The sequence below is a fragment of the Channa argus genome, unplaced genomic scaffold (genome assembly GCF_033026475.1).
Source record: "Channa argus isolate prfri unplaced genomic scaffold, Channa argus male v1.0 Contig127, whole genome shotgun sequence".
Classification (NCBI taxonomy): Eukaryota; Metazoa; Chordata; class Actinopteri; order Anabantiformes; family Channidae; genus Channa; species Channa argus.
In genome coordinates this window covers 26,794-42,324 of record NW_027125346.1, presented here as the reverse complement: position 1 = coordinate 42,324, position 15,531 = coordinate 26,794, and the positions used below count along the sequence as shown (strand labels likewise).

General features: G+C 45.7%; 13 non-coding genes across 13 annotated transcripts; 8 read left to right on the top strand and 5 right to left on the bottom strand.

Moving 5' to 3' along the window:
* The first annotated feature begins 704 nt into the window (after positions 1-704).
* trnas-gcu (transfer RNA serine (anticodon GCU)) lies at positions 705-786 on the top strand. The gene has a single exon. It is a non-coding gene; the product is annotated as a tRNA-Ser (tRNA).
* A 703-nt stretch (positions 787-1,489) lies between these two features.
* trnaa-agc (transfer RNA alanine (anticodon AGC)) lies at positions 1,490-1,562 on the bottom strand. The gene has a single exon. It is a non-coding gene; the product is annotated as a tRNA-Ala (tRNA).
* An 844-nt stretch (positions 1,563-2,406) lies between these two features.
* trnas-gcu (transfer RNA serine (anticodon GCU)) lies at positions 2,407-2,488 on the top strand. Its single transcript has one exon. It is a non-coding gene; the product is annotated as a tRNA-Ser (tRNA).
* A 704-nt stretch (positions 2,489-3,192) lies between these two features.
* On the bottom strand, positions 3,193-3,265 carry trnaa-agc (transfer RNA alanine (anticodon AGC)). The gene has a single exon. It is a non-coding gene; the product is annotated as a tRNA-Ala (tRNA).
* An 859-nt stretch (positions 3,266-4,124) lies between these two features.
* On the top strand, positions 4,125-4,206 carry trnas-gcu (transfer RNA serine (anticodon GCU)). The gene has a single exon. It is a non-coding gene; the product is annotated as a tRNA-Ser (tRNA).
* Positions 4,207-6,605: 2,399 nt separating this feature from the next.
* trnas-gcu (transfer RNA serine (anticodon GCU)) lies at positions 6,606-6,687 on the top strand. The gene has a single exon. It is a non-coding gene; the product is annotated as a tRNA-Ser (tRNA).
* Positions 6,688-8,322: 1,635 nt separating this feature from the next.
* On the top strand, positions 8,323-8,404 carry trnas-gcu (transfer RNA serine (anticodon GCU)). Its single transcript has one exon. It is a non-coding gene; the product is annotated as a tRNA-Ser (tRNA).
* Positions 8,405-10,039: 1,635 nt separating this feature from the next.
* trnas-gcu (transfer RNA serine (anticodon GCU)) lies at positions 10,040-10,121 on the top strand. The gene has a single exon. It is a non-coding gene; the product is annotated as a tRNA-Ser (tRNA).
* Positions 10,122-10,802: 681 nt separating this feature from the next.
* trnaa-agc (transfer RNA alanine (anticodon AGC)) lies at positions 10,803-10,875 on the bottom strand. The gene has a single exon. It is a non-coding gene; the product is annotated as a tRNA-Ala (tRNA).
* Positions 10,876-12,652: 1,777 nt separating this feature from the next.
* Positions 12,653-12,734, top strand: trnas-gcu (transfer RNA serine (anticodon GCU)). Its single transcript has one exon. It is a non-coding gene; the product is annotated as a tRNA-Ser (tRNA).
* Positions 12,735-13,437: 703 nt separating this feature from the next.
* Positions 13,438-13,510, bottom strand: trnaa-agc (transfer RNA alanine (anticodon AGC)). The gene has a single exon. It is a non-coding gene; the product is annotated as a tRNA-Ala (tRNA).
* An 844-nt stretch (positions 13,511-14,354) lies between these two features.
* On the top strand, positions 14,355-14,436 carry trnas-gcu (transfer RNA serine (anticodon GCU)). Its single transcript has one exon. It is a non-coding gene; the product is annotated as a tRNA-Ser (tRNA).
* A 703-nt stretch (positions 14,437-15,139) lies between these two features.
* On the bottom strand, positions 15,140-15,212 carry trnaa-agc (transfer RNA alanine (anticodon AGC)). Its single transcript has one exon. It is a non-coding gene; the product is annotated as a tRNA-Ala (tRNA).
* Positions 15,213-15,531: the final 319 nt, after the last annotated feature.

Sequence of the window (15,531 nt, the reverse complement as noted above, 5' to 3'; positions counted from 1 at the left end):
GGAGGGAACAAACAGTTGGTGTGGCATGAGGATTTGGTGCTAATGGAGTGCACCTTTTTGCCAAAGAGAATCTCCAAAGTGTTTAATTGCAGCCTTAGAAGAGTTGGCTACAATCTTCCTTGATAGGCTGCAGTCTGTTCTTGTGCTTGAGTGTAGACACACGGATGGAAATACTGTCAGGATTGACATTCGTCGGCCATCTCAGAAGTGCTTCTTTTTTTCCTTTCGGCTGTTCCCTTTCAGGGGTCGCCACAGCGAATCATGTGCCTCCATCTAACCCTGTCCTCTGCATCCTCTTCACTCATACCAACTAACTTCATGTCCTCCCTTACTACATCCATAAATCTCCGCTTTGGTCTTCCTCTAGACCTCCTGCCTGGCAGCTCCAACCTATGTATCCATCTAAAGATATATTCACAAGCCATCTCAGAAGTGCATCGCCTGTATGATAAAGGATTGCGCGTCACCTTGACGAGGTCAGGGGAGGCATGAGGCATTTGGAGAATGTGGGTATTGATCCCAGTACTTCTTGCATACAAAGCTAGTGCTTTACCATTTAAGCTAATTCCCTTGCAAAGGTACTTGGATATTAAATTCAGAGAGGAGATATTCTAGGTGTTCTTATTAAACCCTGCGAGGTGACCTAGAAATCCTGTAGGTCTGTCTTTGCTGATGAAAGTCTCGTCGCCCTTCCTTGCTTAATTGACGAGGTGGCCGAGTGGTTAAGGCGATGGACTGCTAATCCATTGTGCTCTGCACGCGTGGGTTCGAATCACATCCTCGTCGCATGTCAGATTAAAGTGTTTTTAGACAAACACAGATAAAACCTTCTGCTGGACTTACAACATCCAACGGTAAACCAAATACTGTTTTGTGCAGAGAACTCGAGTGTGACAGTTGATGCAGAAATCAGACTGTTGACATGTGAGTGCAGGTGATTAAGCTCACTGGACAAGCAGCTTTGGAAGAGCTTCCTTGATAGGCTGCAGATAGGCTGTATAATAAGGTGTGTATTCCATGCTGCTCTGCCCACCGGGGCTACAAAACATTTGGTTCAGGTGTCACATTAATGTCATCTAGTGAACAGGACACCACAGATCCAAGGCCTGTAGAGACACATGCAGGCAGAGTCCCCCACAAAACTGCTACTCACTGGATATGTTCTCTTTTCCAACCATTCTCTGTTAACCCTAAATATGGTAGTGTGTAAAAGTTCCAGGAAATCAGCAATTTCTGAAATGGCTGATCGCCCCCACTGATACTCAGTTGGAACTTCAGCAGAACGTTTTGACTGTGTGTACAAGCCTAAATGCATTGACTGGCTGCCATGTGTTTAGCTGATCAGACGGCAAACTGGTCGCCTTTTTAGCTGTACTGCTGACAGGCAATTTCCCATTCTAATTGATTGTGATCTGCACATGTGGGATATGGAGGCTGAAACTTTTTAACAGTTTCATCCATTTATGGGAAAAAGGAAATCAAACGATTGTGGAGAATGTGGGCATTGATCCCACTACCTCTTGCATGCTAAGCAAGCGCTCTACCATTTGAGCTAATTCCCCTGCAAGCTTTTTTTCCTCCCTGTGTTCACAGCGTACCGGACAAACTCTCAATATCTACCCCTTATGTCCTCTGTGTTTGTAGATTGTGGAGCCCGAATACTTGACAGTCACGGGCCTTGTTGACAAGGCCAGAAGCAGTCGGAGGGAACAAACAGTTGGTGTGGCATGAGGTTTTGGTGCTAATGGATTGCACCTTTTTGCCAAAGAGAATCTCCAAAGTGTTTAATTGCAGCCTTAGAAGAGTTGGCTACAATCTTCCTTGATAGGCTGCAGTCTGTTCTTGTGCTTGAGTGTAGACACACGGATGGAAATACTGTCAGGATTGACATTCGTCGGCCATCTCAGAAGTGCTTCTTCTTTTCCTTTCGGCTGTTCCCTTTCAGGGGTCGCCACAGCGAATCATGTGCGTCCATCTAACCCTGTCCTCTGCATCCTCTTCACTCATACCAACTAACTTCATGTCCTCCCTTACTACATCCATAAATCTCCGCTTTGGTCTTCCTCTAGACCTCCTGCCTGGCAGCTCCAACCTATGTATCCATCTAAAGATATATTCACAAGCCATCTCAGAAGTGCATCGCCTGTATGATAAAGGATTGCGCGTCACATTGACGAGGTCAGGGGAGGCATGAGGCATTTGGAGAATGTGGGTATTGATCCCACTACTTCTTGCATACAAAGCTAGTGATTTACCATTTAAGCTAATTCCCTTGCAAAGGTACTTGAATATTAAATTCAGAGAGGAGATATTCTAGGTGTTCTTATTAAACCCTGCGAGGTGACATAGAAATCCTGTAGGTCTGTCTTTGCTGATCAAAGTCTCGTCGCCCTTCCTTGCTTAATTGACGAGGTGGCCGAGTGGTTAAGGCGATGGACTGCTAATCCATTGTGCTCTGCACGCGTGGGTTCGAATCCCATCCTCGTCGCATGTCAGATTAAAGTGCTTTTAGACAAACACAGATAAAACCTTCTGCTGGACTTACAACATCCAATGGTAAACCAAATACTGTTTTGTGCAGAGAACTCGAGTGTGACAGTTGATGCAGAAATCAGACTGTTGACATGTGAGTGCAGGTGATTAAGCTCACTGGACAAGCAGCTTTGGAAGAGCTTCCTTGATAGGCTGCAGATAGGCTGTATAATAAGGTGTGTATTCCATGCTGCTCTGCCCACCGGGGCTACAAAACATTTCGTTCAGGTGTCACATTAATGTCGTCTAGTGAACAGGACACCACAGATACAAGGCCTGTAGAGACACATGCAGGCAGAGTCCCCCAACAAAACTGCTACTCACTGGATATGTTCTCTTTTCCAACCATTCTCTGTTAACCCTGAATATGGTAGTGTGTAAAAGTTCAAGGAAATCAGTAATTTCTGAAATGGCTGATCGCCCCCACTGATACTCGGTTGGAACTTCAGCAGAACGTTTTGACTGTGTGTACAAGCCTAAATGCATTGACTGGCTGCCATGTGTTTAGCTGATCAGACGGCAAACTGGTCGCCTTTTTAGCTGTACTGCTGACAGGCAATTTCCCATTCTAATTGATTGTGATTTGCACATGTGGGATATGGAGGCTGAAACTTTTTAACAGTTTCATCCATTTATGGGAAAAAGGAAATCAAACGATTGTGGAGAATGTGGGCATCAATCCCACTACCTCTTGCATGCTAAGCAAGCGCTCTACCATCTGAGCTAATTCCCCTGCAAGCTTTTTTTCCTCCCTGTGTTCACAGGGCAGAATTTGCAAACGTACCGGACAAACTCTCAATATCCACCCCTTATGTCCTCTGTGTTTGTAGATTGTGGAGCCCGAATACTTGACAGTCACGGGCCTTGTTGACAAGGCCAGAAGCAGTCGGAGGGAACAAACAGTTGGTGTGGCATGAGGTTTTGGTGCTAATGGAGTGCACCTTTTGGCCAAAGAGAATCTCCAAAGTGTTTAATTGCAGCCTTAGAAGAGTTGGCTACAATCTTCCTTGATAGGCCGCAGTCTGTTCTTGTGCTTGAGTGTAGACACACGGATGGAAATTCTGTCAGGATTGACATTCGTCGGCCATCTCAGAAGTGCTTCTTCTTTTCCTTTCGGCTGTTCCCTTTCAGGGGTCGCCACAGCGAATCATGTGCCTCCATCTAACCCTGTCCTCTGCATCCTCTTCACTCATACCAACTAACTTCATGTCCTCCCTTACTACATCCATAAATCTCCGCTTTGGTCTTCCTCTAGACCTCCTGCCTTGCAGCTCCAACCTATGTATCCATCTAAAGATATATTCACAAGCCATCTCAGAAGTGCATCGCCTGTATGATAAAGGATTGCGCGTCACCTTGACGAGGTCAGGGGAGGCATGAGGCATTTGGAGAATGTGGGTATTGATCCCAGTACTTCTTGCATACAAAGCTAGTGCTTTACCATTTAAGCTAATTCCCTTGCAAAGGTACTTGGATATTAAATTCAGAGAGGAGATATTCTAGGTGTTCTTATTAAACCCTGCGAGGTGACCTAGAAATCCTGTAGGTCTGTCTTTGCTGATCAAAGTCTCGTCGCCCTTCCTTGCTTAATTGACGAGGTGGCCGAGTGGTTAAGGCGATGGACTGCTAATCCATTGTGCTCTGCACGCGTGGGTTAGAATCCCATCCTTGTCGCATGTCAGATTAAAGTGTTTTTAGACAAACACAGATAAAACCTTCTGCTGGACTTACAACATCCAATGGTAAACCAAATACTGTTTTGTGCAGAGAACTCGAGTGTGACAGTTGATGCAGAAATCAGACTGTTGACATGTGAGTGCAGGTGATTAAGCTCACTGGACAAGCAGCTTTGGAAGAGCTTCCTTGATAGGCTGCAGATAGGCTGTATAATAAGGTGTGTATTCCATGCTGCTCTGCCCACCGGGGCTACAAAACATTTGGTTCAGGTGTCACATTAATGTCGTCTAGTGAACAGGACACCACAGATACAAGGCCTGTGGAGACACATGCAGGCAGGGTCCCACACAAAACTGCTACTCAGTGGATATGTTCTCTTTTCCAAACATTCTCTGTTAAACCTAAATTTGGTAGTGTGTAAAAGTTCCAGGAAATCAGCAATTTCTGAAATGGCTGATCGCCCCCACTGATACTCGGTTGGAACTTCAGCAGAACGTTTTGACTGTGTGTACAAGCCTAAATGCATTGACTGGCTGCCATGTGTTTAGCTGATCAGACGGCAAACTGGTCGCCTTTTTAGCTGTACTGCTGACAGGCAATTTCCCATTCTAATTGATTGTGATCTGCACATGTGGGATATGGAGGCTGAAACTTTTTAACAGTTTCATCCATTTATGGGAAAAAGGAAATCAAACGATTGTGGAGAATGTGGGCATCAATCCCACTACCTCTTGCATGCTAAGCAAGCACTCTACCATCTGAGCTAATTCCCCTGCAAGCTTTTGTTCCTCCCTGTGTTCACAGGGCAGAATTTGCAAACGTACCGGACAAACTCTCAATATCCACCCCTTATGTCCTCTGTGTTTGTAGATTGTGGAGCCCGAATACTTGACAGTCACGGGCCTTGTTGACAAGGCCAGAAGCAGTCGGAGGGAACAAACAGTTGGTGTGGCATGAGGTTTTGGTGCTAATGGAGTGCACCTTTTTGCCAAAGAGAATCTCCAAAGTGTTTAATTGCAGCCTTAGAAGAGTTGGTTACAATCTTCCTTGATAGGCTGCAGTCTGTTCTTGTGCTTGAGTGTAGACACACGGATGGAAATACTGTCGGTATTGACATTCGTCGGCCATCTCAGAAGTGCTTCTTCTTTTCCTTTCGGCTGTTCCCTTTCAGGGGTCGCCACAGCGAATCACGTGCGTCCATCTAACCCTGTCGTCTGCATCTGCTTCACTCATACCAACTAACTTCATGTCCTCCCTTGCTACATCCATAAATCTCCGCTTTGGTCTTCCTCTAGACCTCCTGCCTGGCAGCTCCAACCTATGTATCCATCTAAAGATATATTCACAAGCCATCTCAGAAGTGCATCGCCTGTATGATAAAGGATTGCGCGTCAGCTTGACGAGGTCAGGGGAGGCATGAGGCATTTGGAGATGGGGGTATTGATCCCACTACTTCTTGCATACAAAGATAGATTGGCATCGATCCCACTACCTCTTGCATGCTAAGCAAGCGCTCTACCATTTGAGCTAATTCCCCTGCAAGCTTTTTTTCCTCCCTGTGTTCACAGGGCAGAATTTGCAAACGTACCGGACAAACTCTCAATATCCACCCCTTATGTCCTCTGTGTTTGTAGATTGTGGAGCCCGAATACTTGACAGTCACGGGCTTTGTTGACAAGGCCAGAAGCAGTCGGAGGGAACAAACAGTTGGTGTGGCATGAGGGTTTGGTGCTAATGGAGTGCACCTTTTTGCCAAAGAGAATCTCCAAAGTGTTTAATTGCAGCCTTAGAAGAGTTGGTTACAATCTTCCTTGATAGGCTGCAGTCTGTTCTTGTGCTTGAGTGTAGACACACGGATGGAAATACTGTCAGGATTGACATTCGTCGGCCATCTCAGAAGTGCTTCTTCTTTTCCTTTCGGCTGTTCCCTTTCAGGGGTCGCCACAGCGAATCACGTGCGTCCATCTAACCCTGTCCTCTGCATCCTCTTCACTCATACCAACTAACTTCATGTCCTCCCTTACTACATCCATAAATCTCCGCTTTGGTCTTCCTCTAGACCTCCTGCCTGGCAGCTCCAACCTATGTATCCATCTAAAGATATATTCACAAGCCATCTCAGAAGTGCATCGCCTGTATGATAAAGGATTGCGCGTCAGCTTGACGAGGTCAGGGGAGGCATGAGGCATTTGGAGAATGTGGGTATTGATCCCACTACTTCTTGCATACAAAGCTAGTGCTTTACCATTTAAGCTAATTCCCTTGCAAAGGTACTTGGATATTAAATTCAGAGAGGAGATATTCTAGGTGTTCTTATTAAGCCCTGCGAGGTGACCTAGAAATCCTGTAGGTCTGTCTTTGCTGATCAAAGTCGCGTCGCCCTTCCTTGCTTAATTGACGAGGTGGCCGAGTGGTTAAGGCGATGGACTGCTAATCCATTGTGCTCTGCACGCGTGGGTTTGAATCCCATCCTTGTCGCATGTCAGATTAAAGTGTTTTTAGACAAACACAGATAAAACCTTCTGCTGGACTTACAACATCCAATGGTAAACCAAATACTGTTTTGTGCAGAGAACTCGAGTGTGACAGTTGATGCAGAAATCAGACTGTTGACATGTGAGTGCAGGTGATTAAGCCCACTGGACAAGCAGCTTTGGAAGAGCTTCCTTGATAGGCTGCAGATAGGCTGTAAGATAAGGTGTGTATTCCAAGCTGCTCTGCCCACCGGGGCTACAAAACATTTGGTTCAGGTGTCACATTAATGTCGTCTAGTGAACAGGAAACCACAGATACAAGGCCTGTAGAGACACATGCAGGCAGAGTCCCCCACAAAACTGCTACTCACTCGATATGTTCTCTTTTCCAACCATTCTCTGTTAACCCTAAATATGGTAGTGTGTAAAAGTTCCAGGAAATCAGCAATTTCTGAAATGGCTGTTTGCCCCCACTGATACTCGGTTGGAACTTCAGCAGAACGTTTTGACTGTGTGTACAAGCCTAAATGCATTGACTGGCTGCCATGTGTTTAGCTGATCAGACGGCAAACTGGTCGCCTTTTTAGCTGTACTGCTGACAGGCAATTTCCCATTCTAGTTGATTGTGATCTGCACATGTGGGATATGGAGGCTGAAACTTTTTAACAGTTTCATCCATTTATGGGAAAAAGGAAATCAAAGGATTGTGGAGAATGTTGGCATCGATCCCACTACCTCTTGCATGCTAAGCAAGCGCTCTACCATTTGAGCTAATTCCCCTGCAAGCTTTTTTTCCTCCCTGTGTTCACAGGGCAGAATTTGCAAACGTACCGGACAAACTCTCAATATCTACCCCTTATGTCCTCTGTGTTTGTAGATTGTGGAGCCCGAATACTTGACAGTCACGGGCCTTGTTGACAAGGCCAGAAGCAGTCGGAGGGAACAAACAGTTGGTGTGGCATGAGGTTTTGGTGCTAATGGAGTGCACCTTTTTGCCAAAGAGAATCTCCAAAGTGTTTAATTGCAGCCTTAGAAGAGTTGGTTACAATCTTCCTTGATAGGCTGCAGTCTGTTCTTGTGCTTGAGTGTAGACACACGGATGGAAATACTGTCGGGATTGACATTCGTCGGCCATCTCAGAAGTGCTTCTTCTTTTCCTTTCGGCTGTTCCCTTTCAGGGGTCGCCACAGCGAATCACGTGCGTCCATCTAACCCTGTCGTCTGCATCCGCTTCACTCATACCAACTAACTTCATGTCCTCCCTTGCTACATCCATAAATCTCCGCTTTGGTCTTCCTCTAGACCTCCTGCCTGGCAGCTCCAACCTATGTATCCATTAAAAGATATATTCACAAGCCATCTCAGAAGTGCATCGCCTGTATGATAAAGGATTGCGCGTCAGCTTGACGAGGTCAGGGGAGGCATGAGGCATTTGGAGAATGTGGGTATTGATCCCACTACTTCTTGCATACAAAGATAGTGCTTTACCATTTAAGCTTATTCCCTTGCAAAGGTACTTGGATATTAAATTCAGAGAGGAGATATTCTAGGTGTTCTTATTAAGCCTTGCGAGGTGACCTAGAAATCCTGTAGGTCTGTCTTTGCTGATCAAAGTCGCGTCGCCCTTCCTTGCTTAATTGACGAGGTGGCCGAGTGGTTAAGGCGATGGACTGCTAATCCATTGTGCTCTGCACGCGTGGGTTCGAATCCCATCCTCGTCGCATGTCAGATTAAAGTGTTTTTAGACAAACACAGATAAAACCTTCTGCTGGACTTACAACATCCAATGGTAAACCAAATACTGTTTTGTGCAGAGAACTCGAGTGTGACAGTTGATGCAGAAATCAGACTGTTGACATGTGAGTGCAGGTGATTAAGCCCACTGGACAAGCAGCTTTGGAAGAGCTTCCTTGATAGGCTGCAGATAGGCTGTATAATAAGGTGTGTATTCCAAGCTGCTCTGCCCACCGGGGCTACAAAACATTTGGTTCAGGTGTCACATTAATGTCGTCTAGTGAACAGGAAACCACAGATACAAGGCCTGTAGAGACACATGCAGGCAGAGTCCCCCACAAAACTGCTACTCACTCGATATGTTCTCTTTTCCAACCATTCTCTGTTAACCCTAAATATGGTAGTGTGTAAAAGTTCCAGGAAATCAGCAATTTCTGAAATGGCTGTTCGCCCCCACTGATACTCGGTTGGAACTTCAGCAGAACGTTTTGACTGTGTGTACAAGCCTAAATGCATTGACTGGCTGCCATGTGTTTAGCTGATCAGACGGCAAACTGGTCGCCTTTTTAGCTGTACTGCTGACAGGCAATTTCCCATTCTAGTTGATTGTGATCTGCACATGTGGGATATGGAGGCTGAAAATTTTTAACAGTTTCATCCATTTATGGGAAAAAGGAAATCAAAGGATTGTGGAGAATGTTGGCATCGATCCCACTACCTCTTGCATGCTAAGCAAGCGCTCTACCATTTGAGCTAATTCCCCTGCAAGCTTTTTTTCCTCCCTGTGTTCACAGGGCAGAATTTGCAAACGTACCCGACAAACTCTCAATATCTACCCCTTATGTCCTCTGTGTTTGTAGATTGTGGAGCCCGAATACTTGACAGTCACGGGCCTTGTTGACAAGGCCAGAAGCAGTCGGAGGGAACAAACAGTTGGTGTGGCATGAGGATTTGGTTCTAATGGAGTGCACCTTTTTGCCAAAGAGAATCTCCAAAGTGTTTAATTGCAGCCTTAGAAGAGTTGGTTACAATCTTCCTTGATAGGCTGCAGTCTGTTCTTGTGCTTGAGTGTAGACACACGGATGGAAATACTGTCGGGATTGACATTCGTCGGCCATCTCAGAAGTGCTTCTTCTTTTCCTTTCGGCTGTTCCCTTTCAGGGGTCGCCACAGCGAATCACGTGCGTCCATCTAACCCTGTCGTCTGCATCCGCTTCACTCATACCAACTAACTTCATGTCCTCCCTTGCTACATCCATAAATCTCCGCTTTGGTCTTCCTCTAGACCTCCTGCCTGGCAGCTCCAACCTATGTATCCATTAAAAGATATATTCACAAGCCATCTCAGAAGTGCATCGCCTGTATGATAAAGGATTGCGCGTCAGCTTGACGAGGTCAGGGGAGGCATGAGGCATTTGGAGAATGTGGGTATTGATCCCACTACTTCTTGCATACAAAGATAGTGCTTTACCATTTAAGCTTATTCCCTTGCAAAGGTACTTGGATATTAAATTCAGAGAGGAGATATTCTAGGTGTTCTTATTAAGCCTTGCGAGGTGACCTAGAAATCCTGTAGGTCTGTCTTTGATGATCAAAGTCGCGTCGCCCTTCCTTGCTTAATTGACGAGGTGGCCGAGTGGTTAAGGCGATGGACTGCTAATCCATTGTGCTCTGCACGCGTGGGTTCGAATCCCATCCTCGTCGCATGTCAGATTAAAGTGTTTTTAGACAAACACAGATAAAACCTTCTGCTGGACTTACAACATCCAATGGTAAACCAAATACTGTTTTGTGCAGAGAACTCGAGTGTGACAGTTGATGCAGAAATCAGACTGTTGACATGTGAGTGCAGGTGATTAAGCCCACTGGACAAGCAGCTTTGGAAGAGCTTCCTTGATAGGCTGCAGATAGGCTGTATAATAAGGTGTGTATTCCAAGCTGCTCTGCCCACCGGGGCTACAAAACATTTGGTTCAGGTGTCACATTAATGTCGTCTAGTGAACAGGAAACCACAGATACAAGGCCTGTAGAGACACATGCAGGCAGAGTCCCCCACAAAACTGCTACTCACTCGATATGTTCTCTTTTCCAACCATTCTCTGTTAACCCTAAATATGGTAGTGTGTAAAAGTTCCATGAAATCAGCAATTTCTGAAATGGCTGATCGCCCCCACTGATACTCGGTTGGAACTTCAGCAGAACTAAATGCATTGACTGGCTGCCATATGTTTAGCTGATGAGACGGCAAACTGGTCGCCTTTTTAGCTGTACTGCTGACAGGCACTTTCCCATTCTAATTGATTGTGATCTGCACATGTGGGATATGGAGGCTGAAACTTTTTAACAGTTTCATCCATTTATGGGAAAAAGGAAATCAAACGATTGTGGAGAATGTGGGCATCGATCCCACTACCTCTTGCATGCTAAGCAAGCGCTCTACCATTTGAGCTAATTCCCCTGCAAGCTTTTTTTCCTCCCTGTGTTCACAGCGTACCGGACAAACTCTCAATATCCACCCCTTATGTCCTCTGTGTTTGTAGATTTTTGAGCCCGAATACTTGACAGTCACGGGCCTTGTTGACAAGGCCAGAAGCAGTCGGAGGGAACAAACAGTTGGTGTGGCATGAGGTTTTGGTGCTAATGGAGTGCACCTTTTGGCCAAAGAGAATCTCCAAAGTGTTTAATTGCAGCCTTAGAAGAGTTGGCTACAATCTTCCTTGATAGGCCGCAGTCTGTTCTTGTGCTTGAGTGTAGACACACGGATGGAAATACTGTCAGGATTGACATTCGTCGGCCATCTCAGAAGTGCTTCTTCTTTTCCTTTCGGCTGTTCCCTTTCAGGGGTCGCCACAGCGAATCATGTGCCTCCATCTAACCCTGTCCTCTGCATCCTCTTCACTCATACCAACTAACTTCATGTCCTCCCTTACTACATCCATAAATCTCCGCTTTGGTCTTTGGTCCGCTTTGGTCTTTGGTCTTTGGCCACAAAACTGCTACTCACTGGATATGTTATCTTTTCCAACCATTCTCTGTTAACCCTAAATATGGTAGTGTGTAAAAGTTCCATGAAATCAGCAATTTCTGAAATGGCTGATCGCCCCCACTGATACTCGGTTGGAACTTCAGCAGAACTAAATGCATTGACTGGCTGCCATGTGTTTAGCTGATGAGACGGCAAACTGGTCGCCTTTTTAGCTGTACTGCTGACAGGCACTTTCCCATTCTAATTGATTGTGATCTGCACATGTGGGATATGGAGGCTGAAACTTTTTAACAGTTTCATCCATTTATGGGAAAAAGGAAATCAAACGATTGTGGAGAATGTGGGCATCGATCCCACTACCTTTTGCATGCTAAGCAAGCGCTCTACCATTTGAGCTAATTCCCCTGCAAGCTTTTTTTCCTCCCTGTGTTCACAGCGTACCGGACAAACTCTCAATATCCACCCCTTATGTCCTCTGTGTTTGTAGATTGTGGAGCCCGAATACTTGACAGTCACGGGCCTTGTTGACAAGGCCAGAAGCAGTCGGAGGGAACAAACAGTTGGTGTGGCATGAGGTTTTGGTGCTAATGGAGTGCACCTTTTTGCCAAAGAGAATCTCCAAAGTGTTTAATTGCAGCCTTAGAAGAGTTGGCTACAATCTTCCTTGATAGGCCGCAGTCTGTTCTTGTGCTTGAGTGTAGACACACGGATGGAAATACTGTCAGGATTGACATTCGTCGGCCATCTCAGAAGTGCTTCTTCTTTTCCTTTCGGCTGTTCCCTTTCAGGGGTCGCCACAGCGAATCATGTGCGTCCATCTAACCCTGTCCTCTGCATCCTCTTCACTCATACCAACTAACTTCATGTCCTCCCTTACTACATCCATAAATCTCCGCTTTGGTCTTCCTCTAGACCTCCTGCCTGGCAGCTCCAACCTATGTATCCATCTAAAGATATATTCACAAGCCATCTCAGAAGTGCATCGCCTGTATGATAAAGGATTGCGCGTCACCTTGACGAGGTCAGGGGAGGCATGAGGCATTTGGAGAATGTGGGTATTGATCCCAGTACTTCTTGCATACAAAGCTAGTGCTTTACCATTTAAGCTAATTCCCTTGCAAAGGTACTTGGATATTAAATTCAGAGAGGAGATATTCTAGGTGTTCTTATTAAACCCTGCGAGGTGACCTAGAAATCCTGTAGGTCTGTCTTTGCTGATGAAAGTCTCGTCGCCCTTCCTTGCTTAATTGACGAGGTGGCCGAGTGGTTAAGGCGATGGACTGCTAATCCATTGTGCTCTGCACGCGTGGGTTCGAATCCCATCCTCGTCGCATGTCAGATTAAAGTGTTTTTAGACAAACACAGATAAAACCTTCTGCTGGACTTACAACATCCAATGGTAAACCAAATACTGTTTTGTGCAGAGAACTCGAGTGTGACAGTTGATGCAGAAATCAGACTGTTGACATGTGAGTGCAGGTGATTAAGCTCACTGGACAAGCAGCTTTGGAAGAGCTTCCTTGATAGGCTGCAGATAGGCTGTATAATAAGGTGTGTATTCCATGCTGCTCTGCCCACCGGGGCTACAAAACATTTGGTTAAGGTGTCACATTAATGTCGTCTAGTGAACAGGACACCACAGATACAAGGCCTGTAGAGAAACATGCAGGCAGAGTCCCCCACAAAACTGCTACTCACTGGATATGTTCTCTTTTCCAACCATTCTCTGTTAACCCTGAATATGGTAGTGTGTAAAAGTTCCAGGAAATCAGCAATTTCTGAAATGGCTGATTGCCCCCACTGATACTCGGTTGGAACTTCAGCAGAACGTTTTGACTGTGTGTACAAGCCTAAATGCATTGACTGGCTGCCATGTGTTTAGCTGATCAGACGGCAAACTGGTCGCCTTTTTAGCTGTACTGCTGACAGGCAATTTCCCATTCTAATTGATTGTGATCTGCACATGTGGGATATGGAGGCTGAAACTTTTTAACAGTTTCATCCATTTATGGGAAAAAGGAAATCAAACGATTGTGGAGAATGTGGGCATTGATCCCACTACCTCTTGCATGCTAAGCAAGCGCTCTACCATTTGAGCTAATTCCCCTGCAAGCTTTTTTTCCTCCCTGTGTTCACAGCGTACCGGACAAACTCTCAATATCTACCCCTTATATCCTCTGTGTTTGTAGATTGTGGAGCCCGAATACTTGACAGTCACGGGCCTTGTTGACAAGGCCAGAAGCAGTCGGAGGGAACAAACAGTTGGTGTGGCATGAGGTTTTGGTGCTAATGGATTGCACCTTTTTGCCAAAGAGAATCTCCAAAGTGTTTAATTGCAGCCTTAGAAGAGTTGGCTACAATCTTCCTTGATAGGCCGCAGTCTGTTCTTGTGCTTGAGTGTAGACACACGGATGGAAATACTGTCAGGATTGACATTCGTCGGCCATCTCAGAAGTGCTTCTTCTTTTCCTTTCGGCTGTTCCCTTTCAGGGGTCGCCACAGCGAATCATGTGCGTCCATCTAACCCTGTCCTCTGCATCCTCTTCACTCATACCAACTAACTTCATGTCCTCCCTTACTACATCCATAAATCTCCGCTTTGGTCTTCCTCTAGACCTCCTGCCTGGCAGCTCCAACCTATGTATCCATCTAAAGATATATTCACAAGCCATCTCAGAAGTGCATCGCCTGTATGATAAAGGATTGCGCGTCACCTTGACGAGGTCAGGGGAGGCATGAGGCATTTGGAGAATGTGCGTATTGATCCCAGTACTTCTTGCATACAAAGCTAGTGCTTTACCATTTAAGCTAATTCCCTTGCAAAGGTACTTGGATATTAAATTCAGAGAGGAGATATTCTAGGTGTTCTTATTAAACCCTGCGAGGTGACCTAGAAATCCTGTAGGTCTGTCTTTGCTGATGAAAGTCTCTTCGCCCTTCCTTGCTTAATTGACGAGGTGGCCGAGTGGTTAAGGCGATGGACTGCTAATCCATTGTGCTCTGCACGCGTGGGTTCGAATCCCATCCTCGTCGCATGTCAGATTAAAGTGTTTTTAGACAAACACAGATAAAACCTTCTGCTGGACTTACAACATCCAATGGTAAACCAAATACTGTTTTGTGCAGAGAACTCGAGTGTGACAGTTGATGCAGAAATCAGACTGTTGACATGTGAGTGCAGGTGATTAAGCTCACTGGACAAGCAGCTTTGGAAGAGCTTCCTTGATAGGCTGCAGATAGGCTATATAATAAGGTGTGTATTCCATGCTGCTCTGCCCACCGGGGCTACAAAACATTTGGTTAAGGTGTCACATTAATGTCGTCTAGTGAACAGGACACCACAGATACAAGGCCTGTAGAGAAACATGCAGGCAGAGTCCCCCACAAAACTGCTACTCACTGGATATGTTCTCTTTTCCAACCATTCTCTGTTAACCCTAAATATGGTAGTGTGTAAAAGTTCCAGGAAATCAGCAATTTCTGAAATGGCTGATTGCCCCCACTGATACTCGGTTGGAACTTCAGCAGAACGTTTTGACTGTGTGTACAAGCCTAAATGCATTGACTGGCTGCCATGTGTTTAGCTGATCAGACGGCAAACTGGTCGCCTTTTTAGCTGTACTGCTGACAGGCAATTTCCCATTCTAATTGATTGTGATCTGCACATGTGGGATATGGAGGCTGAAACTTTTTAACAGTTTCATCCATTTATGGGAAAAAGGAAATCAAACGATTGTGGAGAATGTGGGCATTGATCCCACTACCTCTTGCATGCTAAGCAAGCGCTCTACCATTTGAGCTAATTCCCCTGCAAGCTTTTTTTCCTCCCTGTGTTCACAGCGTACCGGACAAACTCTCAATATCTACCCCTTATGTCCTCTGTGTTTGTAGATTGTGGAGCCCGAATACTTGACAGTCACGGGCCTTGTTGACAAGGCCAGAAGCAGTCGGAGGGAACAAACAGTTGGTGTGGCATGAGGTTTTGGTGCTAATGGATTGCACCTTTTTGCCAAAGAGAATCTCCAAAGTGTTTAATTGCAGCCTTAGAAGAGTTGGCTACAATCTTCCTTGATAGGCTGCAGTCTGTTCTTGTGCTTGAGTGTAGACACACGGATGGAAATACTGTCA